Here is a 6,353-nt window from a genome sequence, read left to right as displayed (position 1 = left end):
AGGGCCCCAGCCCTCTGCACCTCTGCACCCACTTGGCCCCAGAGGAAGTGCGCAGACTCCTTTTCCCCCAAATGCAGCAATCCGAGGGCAGCTCTGCAGCCAATCCTGCAGAGGGAGCTCAGCTCTGAGGCTCGGCCCCATGTCCCCAGAACTTTCTCACCCTCCTTCCCTGGTCCCTGTCATTTCCCTGCACCCTGCTCCTCCAGGACCTACTATAAAGCTTAGCAGAGAACGCATGTGTCAGATGCTGCTACAGAGCCTCTCTGGGGCAGCAGCAATGTGCACTAAATGCAGAGAGGACAGGCCACCCTGGCTGTCACCCTCTGAGCCCCGACCAGTCTGGGCCTTCATTCTGCTTAGCACAATCCTGGGGCTCTAGAGCACAGGGAGACCAGGGGATGCCGAGGAAGCTTCCCGTGTCATCTGCGGCCCCTGCACATGTCCTGGGCCATGCCTTCTTATGACCTTCACTGTTGGGCCAGCCCGACAGCACACTGCACAGGCTTGAGCAGGCCCAGTCTACAGGAGGGAGGCAAAGCCAAGACTGGCAGGAGCCTGGTCCTGTGGCTGTCACTTCTGGCGCCTGCTCTGGTTACTTCACACCACGTTCTGATTGGTCAGTGCTTGACGCATTGTTGGTAGGGCACCCTTGTGACCCACATGGTCCAGGATGAAGCAGCCCAGCACCCTCTGAAAGTATCCAAAATGCCACGAGGATACCCCATATCCCTCTCTCCAGGGCTCCCCCTGCCAGGGAAGTCAGAGAAACACACCCTCCCTCTGTGGCCTGGGCCTCCATCACTAACACGCCTGCAGCCTCTGGAAACAAGGGCCATCAGGGAGAACGTCGGAGGCCTCAGGATTCCACATAAAAGCCTTTCAGGCAGAGAGCAAGGAACCTACCTGCAAAGGGCAAAGGAGGGACTAGGGGTGGCAAGCGACAATCAGAGACACAACAGGAGCCAGGACGCTGTTGTTGGGCACAGCCACTGAGGCTGGGCATGTCCCAAGTGCACTGGCTGCAAAGGGGAAAGGGCAGGAGACAAGGAAGCGCCTTCTCCCTGAAGCCCCAAACTCAGCCCGCAGCACCCAGGGCCAGGCCAGGAAGCCCTGGTTCTACCAGGAGCCCAGACCGAAGGAAAGTCAGTTCTGCTTCTCCACCTTCCCACCTCACAGAAAGGCACATCCTCCGCCCTCACAGCCCACAGGGCCTATCCCCTGGTCACTTGTCACTTGCTGACAGAGCAATGAGGCAGAAGCCAGCAGAGTACGGCTGCCAGGGACTCCCCTCAGCCCGCGCGGCCTCAAGCTGAGACTCTGCAAACCACAGGATTCAAAAGGGGTCCAGAGTCGGGCGTGGTAGTGCACACCTACAATCCTAGCATTCGGAGGCTGAGGCAGGAGGATCGCTGAGTTGAGGCCAGCCCAGGCTATGTAGCAAGACCATGTCTCAAATGACCAAAAAAGAGAGAAATTCTTTTTCTCTAAGAAAACTAAGGGACTCAGGAAGGTGAAAAGGAAGAGCTCCCATCCCCCTTGCCAGCTTCCCAGGCTACAATTCTGCTGGGAAGGTTGGCTGGTACTGGGACACAGTAGCCAAAGGAAGGGCAGAAAAGGTAGGTCCCAAGCAACTCCCCCTGGGGATGCCACCTGCCACTCACAAAGACCTAAAAAATCGAACGTACCACCTCATCCTACCCAAGCCTCGGACCCCTCCCTGTGAATAAAATAAATGAAACCAGCCAGCCCAATACTCAAGAGCGCAGCTCATTAAAGCCGAAAGGGATCCCAGCGATGGGGCCAGTCACAGACAAAGAGACCCAGAAAAGAGAAACACCTTGCTCAAGGTCACACAGGAGGACGGTGGCCGGACCTGCGCTACGAACACCTCACATCTCCAAATCCCGAGCACCTGCTATGTGCACAGGGCACTTCTAGGCGGCGAGGCGAGGCGACGGCAGGGACTAGAACGGTCAGATTTCTGCCCTTGTGGAGCTGACCTTCTAGGGCAACAAAGCCCCAGAGAGTGTCCTGTAACGGAGGAAGCGCTCTTCTAAGTGCTGCCCAGGTGCGGCTGTGACGCACTTGATCGATGGCCGGGTCAGCGATGACCCTGCAGCTCTGGGGTTCGGTGCACAGGGATTTAAGCTGGCTATGGCTTCTTCCTGGTCTGACCCTTTCACCATTACAAATCGTCCTTCTCTGTCCCTGGCAATTTTCTTTGCTCCAACCTCTACTTTTATCAGATAGCGATACAGCCAGCCCTGCTTTCTGCTGATTAATGTTTGCATGATCTCTCCTTTTCCATCCAAGAACTGAAGCTTTCATTTCATTTCTTTTTAATTAATTGTATAATTTACATAACCGCATGTGGCCAGTAGCTACAATATTGGACAGCGTCGTTTCAGAGAATTCAGTTTGGGAAGTCCCACCCTCAGCCCGCCAAGAGCTAGGCAGGCCAGCGCCGGCACCCAGGGAAACGCTGCCGGCATCAGCTCTCTGGTACCACCATGAAACACCGAGGCAATCAACTTGTCAAGAGAAAAGCTTTGCCCAGCTCATGGTTCTGGAGGGGCCAGGTCCTGATCCGATGGCCCTGTGGCCCCAGGCCTCTGGCCGGGGTGGCACACCCTAGCAGGAAGGAAGGGTCCACAGTCAAGTCCTCACTCCATGAGCCATTTTCTTAGCAGATAATAAGGCAGAAGCTGACTCGATTCATGCAGAGCTCACAGATCCCATCAGAAACAACAGGTGGTCTTGAAGCAGAAACTGCATTTATCAAACAGGGTCAGAAGACAGGCCGGGTGGATCATCCCCTCCCAAAATGACCTAAGGACTTCCCACCAGGCCCTGCCTCCCGAGAGCATCACCCTGGGACCTCTGGGAGCTGCCCCACCAAACTTTCAGGGCCCCGTAGCTCCCTTCCGGAAGCCACAGAAGCAATTGGCCAAGGCCAGGAGGCAGAGGAGCCACACCCACTGAGGACAAGCTTTGTCCCCTGGCCCCGGTACCACAGCCTGACCTCTCCCACAATGCTCCTCAGGCTGCAGGGGCTGAGACCTGTGCCACCACCACTGCAGCTGGAAGTGACACGCTGCAGAACCGGGTGGGCCTGGGAGGGCCGCAAGGGGGCTTGGCAGCTGCGGTCACGTGGGGGCAAAGCAGGCCAGGTGGCCCCCGGCTGCCCAGGTGCTCAGGCTTACTGCGCTTGCTCTGCCCCTCGTGAGTGTGTGTGGAAGAAAATGTCCTGACGTCCTCTGTGCCGTGAGCCTCCCAGTGGGAGCTATACTGCTCCCCCGAGGATTCCTCCACGCGCTCCACAGCCCTTTGTACAAAGACCAAGAAGCTTTCCAGATGCTGTGGCACAGGTCTATAATCCAAGCACCTGGGGAGGCTGAGGCAGGAGGATGGCAAATTAGAGCCCAGCCTGGGCAATTTAGTGACTTACCAAGACCCTGTCTCAAAATAAAAGGGGCTGGAGACATAGGTCTCTGTGAAGACCCCGGGCTCAGAGGGCAGAGGGCCAGGAGCAGCAAGCAGGAAGGGGGCAGGATGTGCCCGCAGCGGGGCCTCAGCACCCGCCACTTTCCCTGACACATCTCACTTCATTTTCTTACCAAATAAACTGTCACGATCATACAGGGGCTGATTCGATTCGAGCTGAGCCACATAGATCACACCAGAAAATGACTGATGGCTGTGATGCAGAAACTGCATCTATCATGCAGGCAAATCAAGTGTGGAGACACGATCAGGAATGGAGATTCTGTTAGCATCAGAGCGGAGCCGACCCGCGGCCCTCCACAAAGGACGCATCAGCTCAGGTTCAAGGTGAGACAGAATCGGGGTGGCAGAGGACAGGGCTCGGGTGGTCACGGGGCAGCCCCATTGGATGGAGCTGCTCGGGACACCAGGCCACTGCCACACCTCCAAGGCAGAGGGGTGCAGGGGAGGACAGGCCGCTGCCATCCCAGAGGACCCGGGAGCAGCCACACTTTGCAGCCCTCCTGGCAAACTGCCCCCCTAATTTCCTGGTCTGGCTGGAGAGAGGCATCTTTGAACTCCAGAGAGAGACTTTGAAAATCATTCTCAACCAAGGCTCTCCCAACCCTGCCTGGGATGAATTAAAGGGAATTATGCACACAAACCCCACGGATCAAGGGGACACCGGCTCTCCTTCAACCGCCTGTGAGCTGGTTAGACAGATGAGCTCACAGCAGAGCAGGCGCTCGGGCTGAAGGAACAAAATAAAATAAATCTGAAATGCAGAGATGGATGGCTTCCATCACAAAGGCTTTCCACAGCTTGGTCTGTAAATTGGAGTTCCCACGAGTGCCACAAGCAAAGGTGGGGCCTTGTGGTCGCTGCGGGCCTGAGGGGCCTTGTGAGGAACTTCAGCCCCCTTTAGCTTCACACCCTGGCCAGGGGGCTGTGGACAGCACCGGGACACATTCCAAGGGCCAGTTCCAGTGCTAGAGGCCACACTATCACCGCGGGAAGGAGATAATAGAGTCACAAGAGGACTCTGACACTACCCTCAGCTCGTGATAATCCTCAGGTGGTCACACCTGACGCAGGACAGCCACCTCCAGCCTGCCCAGTTGGGCCTGACCCCTTGCCTGGAGGAGAGACAATTCTTCAAAGCATCCCACAGGCCCAAAGGCTGAGGCCTCTTTCCCAGCTCATTTGCTGCCTTCACCCCCACAGGTGTGGACACAACAGGCACCCCCTAACTATCTCCCAGTGTGACATCAGCTACACCTCAGGGACCCCCAGCCTCACGCATGGGCCAGGCAGACAAGAGCAGCTAGGTGTCTGCAGCAGGCTGACCCAGCTCGCTGGTCTCACAGACAAGAAGCTGAGGCCAAGAGAGGGGAAGTGACTTGCTCAGGAAGAGGACCCAGCCTGGGTAGGGACACAGGGATGCAGGAGTGGGAAGATCTAGGTGGAGACCAGGCCCCTGAGGGAATGGCTTTTGAGTAGCACCTGCAATCCAGCAGCAGCCAACAACTGGCCAATGACTCCTTGCTCCTCCCAGGTACAGGACTGATTTTATCTGAGGTAAACAAAGGCTGTCTCTGTCCTCCAGTCTCAGTGCTTTTGGGGTCCAGGAAGCAAACGAGCAAGTATGGACTCCTTCCTACAAGTCCTGGCTCCCTGCGCAGGGGTTTCTGATCAGCAGATTGACACAGAGCAGAGGCCCAAAGGTGTGAGGGAGATGAGTCTGATGTGCAGGGGCCACAGGATCTGAGGTGACACAGAATGCCTGTCCCAGTCTGGTCCCTCATCTCAGACCTAAGGGCACCCAGAGAGGAGAAACACTTTCCTCTGTCCACACAGCCAGGCATGGCAGAGCTGCCCTCAAGGACTCAGGCCTCTGGAAGTCACTTGTCCCAGGAACCTTCCAGAAACATGAGATGGAGGCTTAGGTGCCAGGTGAGTGAGAAAGGTCACATCCTGGTGCCCATGTACCCAGCTAGCCAGGTTATTCTGAGGGAAACTTGGCTCCCTTTTACCACAACCACCCCAGGAGGTGTCAAGGCCTCTCCTGCCACAGCCCATGGCCCACATAAATCCTTCTCAGAATGGGGCTGACGCAATGAAAAGAGATGCCTTCCTTGTCCTCCACTGGGCTGTAAGGGGTGACAGTCACTCATCTATGCGTCCCCAAAACTTGAAAATGGGGAATGCACCTGGCATTCATGGAGGTGTGGTGTATCGCTAGAGGAAAGTATGCAGAAAGAAAGGAGCATACAGAAAGCGGGCTGAGAAGCTGGCACTTAAGGCTTTTGGCTCAATCAAGTTAAAGGCCTGCTGCTCCTGGGGCCATGATGGCACAGGCATGGCCGGCTCTCACACTCCAGTGCAGGGCAGGGCTCCCGGCGAGTCACTGCTCCAAAGGCCGAGGAAGAGGAGTCCTGGCTGCCCCATGCAAGACGACTTCTCGGAGCCATACCTGGAAGCCATGCAGAACCTGGGAGCATGGGCTCCCACTGCCTACCTGGAGTGTGTTTCCCAAAGAAAAATACAAGTTTGCTGTAAGACCTTTATGAAAGGCGAGCCTCCAAAAAAGAAAAAAGAGAAAGAAAGAAAGAAAGAAAGAAAGAAAGAAAGAAAGAAGAAAAGAGCCTCAGGGGAAGCTAGGCCCATCTTGCCAAGAAGTGGCCTCAGTTTTCTCATCTTCAAAATGGGGATGTCCAGCTGCCACCTGCTGACAACTTGCAGTGTAAATTCAAACCCCTCCCTCATCTTCCTTGAGTTCCAGTTTCCTTATCGGCAAAATCAGTCTGAAGTGTTTGTTTATCCTCCATGGAAGCTTCAAAAGAAGTAATGGTGGTATACGCCTGTAATTC

The sequence above is a fragment of the Octodon degus genome, unplaced genomic scaffold, assembly GCF_000260255.1.
Source record: "Octodon degus isolate 3935 unplaced genomic scaffold, OctDeg1.0 scaffold00026, whole genome shotgun sequence".
Lineage (NCBI taxonomy): Eukaryota > Metazoa > Chordata > Mammalia > Rodentia > Octodontidae > Octodon > Octodon degus.
Note: the sequence above shows the minus strand (reverse complement) of the source record.